The sequence below is a fragment of the Octodon degus genome, unplaced genomic scaffold, assembly GCF_000260255.1.
Source record: "Octodon degus isolate 3935 unplaced genomic scaffold, OctDeg1.0 scaffold00023, whole genome shotgun sequence".
Taxonomy (NCBI): Eukaryota; Metazoa; Chordata; class Mammalia; order Rodentia; family Octodontidae; genus Octodon; species Octodon degus.
Window position 1 is genome coordinate 19944802 of NW_004524599.1, and position 6256 is coordinate 19951057.

Consider the following 6256-nt stretch of genomic DNA (forward strand, 5'->3'; position numbering starts at 1 on the left):
AGACTGATTTATCCTGCAAAACTCTCTTTCAAGTATAATGGAGAAGTAAAATACTTCCATGACAAAGAACAACTAAAGAATTTCATGATGACAAAGCCAAGCCTACACAGACTACTAAATGATGTTCTAGACAGGGAACAAATTGATCACAGCCCCATGAATGAGAATGGAAAGAACCCACCAAATAGGGCAAACAATTAAACACAGGAGAATAAGAGGGTGAAAGGAAGAAGAAAAGAAAAGAATAAAATAGAAACAAAGCTTTTTAAAATAAGGAGTAGAAGAAGAGCTGAAGAGCTGGAGAAAAAAAGAAGAATGTTATATTCTGGGGATGGTGATGTAGCTCAGAGGCACAGCACCTGCCTGGCAAGCATTAGGTCCTGGGCTCAATTCCCAGTACAAAAAAAAAAAATGTACCTTACACAGGTACAAATTTCCTATGAAGAGTGTGATCATTATATACATCTAAAATGTAGTAATAAAAATATCTTAAGAAAAAAAAAACCACAACTTAGCAAAAAACCTAAAAATATTTTCATTAACCAATGATTTTAAGATATTTAAGTATTTGAGGATACATATACTTTATAATACACACAGTAGCAGAAATTGACAGATTTATAACATAATGTAACAAATGTAAATGATGTAACATGTGTAATAAATTATTAACGGTAAACTTGATGAGTTTTGAGGGGAGTTTTTAAAATTTGGTACTGGGGCTCAAACTCAGGACCTTGCACTGACCAGGCAGGCACTTATGCCACTGAGGAATATCCTGGCTGGACATTTTTTATTTTAACAATGGTAAAGTTGAAGGCTTTTTATATTATTGTGTTAATAAAATGATAAGAGGAACAAAGATTTCTTCATATAAATGAAAACAAATCATTAAATTCTTGCACTCTCTAATGATCTTGTTTCTGCTTGTGTTGAATCAGTTACGGATTTCTGACTATTTTGGGAAGGCAACAGATGGGATTATTTTAGTGGCAGTGGCTTGGACTTTACAGCCACAGCAGCTAGCTTCAGATAGCCACGTCGGCCTCACGACACAAAGGCTCTCTGCCGGGGTGCCTCCGGGGGAGCGCCCCTGGGCTCCGTCGTGCCGCTTCACCTTGACAAACTTTGAAGCTGCATGAAGCAGGAAACTAAATCACAGAGAAGGCATCCAAGACTAGAAAGGGAGGACCAGTGAAAGGATCGAGAACTTTACAGGAGAATTGGAATTTGCATAAAAGAACTGACTGACATTATAGAAGTCAAAATAGGGTTTCTCTACAGAAACTCTTCGCAGTGGTCACAGAAAGGACGTATGACGCCCGTCTGGTGCTTTGAGATAATCCTTTGCTTAGACACAGCCTTGAGGGTGCTCAGACAGGCAGGGACTGGCCAGCTGGAGCTGAGGCACTCTCTTCCTTTTCCTTGGCAGCCACAAAGAGCAGGATTTAACATTTTCCTCCAGCTCTGAAAGTAGGTTTGTGACAGGAACAGAGAAACAGAAACCATATTTGATGAAATGCCGCATAAAAAGGATGGGGTCGCAGAACAACAAAAGTTCTCTTAGAAACTAAAAGCAACAAGAAGTTCTGGGGTTCTCACGGCGAACTTAACCTGAACGTGGGAACCTTGTAGGGAAAAATCAGTTTTGAAGACCAAGAACCTTTTCCTCCGCAATGAAGACCAGCATCTGATTTCTGAGTCCCGTGGTCAAGCAGACCTTGCCCGAGGCTTCAGGTTGGGGCAGGAATTCTGTTGCTGCCAGGGTGCTCCCTCCGTAAACACCAGATGAGATTGTCTAAAGAAAAACAAAATAAAAAGCAAGAAATACCACTCACTTCTTTCATCCCACTTGTTCTTTCTTTCTTTCTTTCTTTCTTTCTTTCTTTCTTTCTTTCAGGCCAGATTTTTGTCACTTTTTTTGTATCAAAGTGCAAAAAACTTTGATACAAAATCTCAGCACAGTCACTGCGAGTATTCTCGCTTTTCCCTTTATAAAATACAGTCCCTTTTGAGACCTAGAAATGGCTGGCTGACCTGAGGACCGTACAGTTTTTTAAAAACTAAGGACTTCATTCAGCTCAGAATGGTAAAACAAATCCACCCAGTCATGTAAATTAATAAATTTGAATTTTAGAGGAGGAAGAAGAATAGGACTGAAGACAATCCAGTGCCAGTGCTCTGTCTCAAAGCGCATCTTCTGTCCCCTCTTTTCAAAGTGTCATGCCTCCCCACTTGTGCATTTACCCAGGTCCCACCGTGCCAGAGCACCACATGTAACTCAGTTTCATACCCAGTGGGTCCCAGGAGCTTGCCAGATCTGGTGTTCAAGTATGCTACAGCACTGAAAAGGGAGACGAGGGCTCTCAGCAGGAGGACGTACTGCCCCAATGTCACCTGCCAAGGGAAGGGTCACTGTCCGGAAGTTAAAGGAGGGCCTTACAGGGGTTTCCATACATTGCTTCTAATCCTGTGATTTTTTAGAACAGTGGATGTGGTCTGTTTCGTGCATTTATTCTAGATAGATAAGCCTACAATGTACAGTCTGCAGAATGAAAATTACTCCAGGTACAGACACATATAAACCTTCTCCATGCTAACACCAGGCAACTTACTGCTGGCTTCTGACTGCCTCGGCAGCTGCTGCTGCTGGTTCCTAGTCTTTGGTAATGGCTACTAACCCACGAGAGGTGGAAATTAGGTTACAAGTCAACGGGATTGACAGTGGAGCCTTCACCGTCTCTCACCCCTGAGCCAGTGACACCCCCCTCTGTGCTCCCCAGAAGGCCGGAGTCGGCAAGAATGCAGGGGAGAAGGGATGAGACCACCTGATCACACCCTCGCCCCCTTGCTGCAGTCACCTCACAGCCATGAGAACTGAAAAGGAAAATACAACGAATACTTTTGGTGTCAATTTATACAAAGCTCCACTTTTCTTCAGACAGCGTGGACAGCAGGGTGAGGCCAGGCCTGGATTGTGCCTGAGGCCTTCATAACCTGTCATGTATTCCCAAGTGATATGCACGTCCAAAGGCCACGTAACTAGGGGCTGAGAGGAAGTCCGTCTGCTTTGTGCCAGTGCTTTTGTGCGTCCTTCAGAGTGGAGCTGGTGCTCAGCCAGAACGGTAGGCCACAAGGCTTCCCAAAAGCTGTAGGTTCTCTTCACCAAAGAAAGTTCACTTGAGAGACTGTTTAAGAGACCACGGGGCACAATTCCCCATCAGAGAGCTGTGGAGTCATAATGAGGAGTGCGACGTGTGTCACCACTGCGGATAGACGGCGTTCCGCATTGTCTGTGTGCCGCTACACAACAAGCGCTGTCATCACGTCAAAAGACACGCGTTCCTAAGTGTCGATCCACAACAAATGTCATGAAGCTATAAGGGCTATAGACGGATGCTGGCCATGGCTGCGATCTGCCTCGACCATCAGTTTCAGTTCCTCAAATGCTGTCTTGGTTGTCAGATCACGTTATTAGCAGGACAAGCTGAGAGAGAAGGCTCAATCCCAAAAGAATATAGGTCAGTGCTCAAGGTAGGGAACTCTATAATCATTATGAATAGGTCTCTACTTAGAAACACAAATGTGCCCGTACTGTACCACACACTGGAAAAATCTACCAAAAATTCAGAACATTTCTATGGTAATGGCACTGTCTAATCTCTAACTTCTGTGGCAAAATACAGTTTAGAACATTAAATATAAAAGTTGATCAACCAACATGGTGTTTAAACTTTTTTAATTAGAAAGCAATTAGCACCACAATCACCATTAATCACCACAACAACCCTCTCCCTGGATGCAGACACAGCCAGGCCCTCACGCTCCCGCCTCCGGAGCAGTTCTGGAAGGCATTTCTGTGTCTTTACAAGGTGTGAGCAAACACGCAGCAAGCGCTGTTGGCAGCTGCCAGGTAACCGCAGGGCAGCTTGAGAAAACACAACGATGTGTCCTCAGCCCCTTGCTCCCTGGACCTGACTCTGTGGGACATCTGGCTCTTCTTCAAGCTCTGGCATAGTTACCCTACAGGCTTTATAACACAGCCATGATCAAAATGCAAGAATAAGTAATAATTCTTGCAATTTCTGTAAAAATGCTTAAATATTTTATTCCTTCCTGTGTTTCAGTAGGTTCACATTACTATTGTGGCCGTGCCTTTATGGTCTGTACTTAAATTCTTTTTGCAGTAGAAATGAAACAGTGCAGATGCTTTGAGAATACCAAGTCAGGTTTGAGTGATTTGCAGGAAGTGGATGCACCTTGAGACCACACTGTTAAGTGAAACAAATCAGACACACAAGCCCAAATATGTCATGATCCCTTACATGAAAAACCTGAAGTAGGGGCCTGCGAGATAGCTCAGTGGACTAAATAATGCGCCTGCTTAGGCAAGCACGGTGACTTGGTTCCATCCCCAGTAGCACATTGCACGCCTGCCCCACCCCGGGGGTAAGCTGAATCCCGGCGTGGTGGCGCGTGCCTGTAATCCCAGCACTGCAGAGGCTGAAAGCAGGAGGATCGCCACGAGTCCGCGCTGCGTAGTGAGATCCTGCAACAACCAAATGCATGTTTTAAATAAATGAAGTATAAATATTTTTTTTTTTTTTCAGAACTGGGGGTTAAACTCAGGCCCGTGCGCTTGCCAGGGAAGCGCTTATTCCACTGAGCCATCTCCCTGGCCCTGAAATATAAATAATTTAAAGAGAACAAAAAAAGACAGATCATAGGAAATAGGGATGTAGATCTTTTGCAAATGGGAAAAGAACCAAGAGACAGAGGGGGAGGGGACATAAAAAGCATCCGGCCACGTTAGGCCCACGTGCCAACCCCCCAGGAGGAACGGAGTCAGTCCGTACTGCAAACGCGTACCAATACAATTTTTACAAGAATACTGAATCAGCATCTCTGGAATTCATGAATTTAGATTTTGACCAAATAGGATCGCAGGGGAAACACTGCAAGGCGCACGAAACTCACACCACAGAAGGCCACTTTTGGCCTCCACGCGCCTTCCGCCAGTCACCCGGAGCGCCACCCCGGGGCGCAGCCCTTCCCGAGCTCTCTCTTCGTGGCTCCCTTCGCGTCCTTGTTCCGCAGGGTGTATATGAGGGGGTTGACCATGGGCGCGACGGAGGTGTGGAAGACAGAGATGAACTTGCCCTGGCTCCGGGAGGACCGGCTGTGGGGCTGGAAGTAGGTGTAGACGGCAGGGCCGTGGCAGGGGAGAGCGCGGTGAGGTGCGAGCCGCGCGTCCCAAAAGCCTTCCTCTGTCCCGCTGCTGACTTTATTCCAAAGACTGTCCTGAGAATCTGGCTGTAGGAGAAGATCAGCGCGACGGGAGCAAGAAGGACAGAGAAACTGACGACAAGGACCTCAGAACGTCTGCACTTGTGTCCACACGGGCGTGTCCCAGAAGAAGTGGTCTCTTTTCTTCCTGCCACAGAGTGGCAGAGGAGGATGAGCGCCGTCTGCAGCGCGGAGCTGGCAAAACCCCTGAGCCACGAGGTGGGCGCCACGAGGGCGCAGAGACGGGCGTGCATGATGGCCGCGTGGCGTAGGGGGCTGCAGGTGGCCGAAGGCCATCACCCCGGGGAGAAAGCGCTCGGTGGACCCCAAGCCCAAAGAGACGCACAGCTGGCCACACAGCTCCGTAGGAGATGGACTTGTGGGCCCCGCCGAGGTTAACCAGGAGCTGCGGGCCAAGGCTGGTAGTGTAACACACGTCCAGCAAGCCGAGGGTGGCGAGGAAAAAGTACATAGGGGTGTGCAGATGTGTGTCCAGGCGCGACAGCACGATAATGGCCGTGCTCCCCAGCCACGTGAAGACATAGAAGACCAAAAGAACCACGAACAGGACGCGCTCCAGGCAAGGCCTGGCTGAGAAACCCAGCAGGAAGAAGCCACTGAAAGAACTTCCATTTCGCGGGTCCATCCTGCCTGAGCACGTATTTCCTGTCAAAATCAAAATGCAAAGGTGGAGTTTAAAATTTCAGCAAAACTTAGGGGCTGGGGAAATAGTTCAGTGGCCGCGGCACCGTGGCACATGCCTAAGCTAGCCACAGGAGACACGCAACTGCTTTAATGAGCAATGTATGCATCGAGCCTAATGTGCTCTATGTGAATTCTGTTCACATCACTACAACAAATAATAGCATTAATATATAGTAAAATAAAAATATCTGGGAGGCTCATGCAAGAAGGTCACAAGTTGGAACCCAGCGTGACAACTAAATGATTTAGCAAAACCTTGACTTTT

At 46.7% G+C, this 6256-nt stretch overlaps 1 pseudogene; it reads right to left on the reverse strand.

The window, feature by feature from the left end:
- Window positions 1-5019: 5019 nt before the first annotated feature.
- On the reverse strand, window positions 5020-5932 carry LOC101573556 (annotated as a pseudogene).
- Between the last annotated feature and the right edge of the window lie 324 nt (window positions 5933-6256).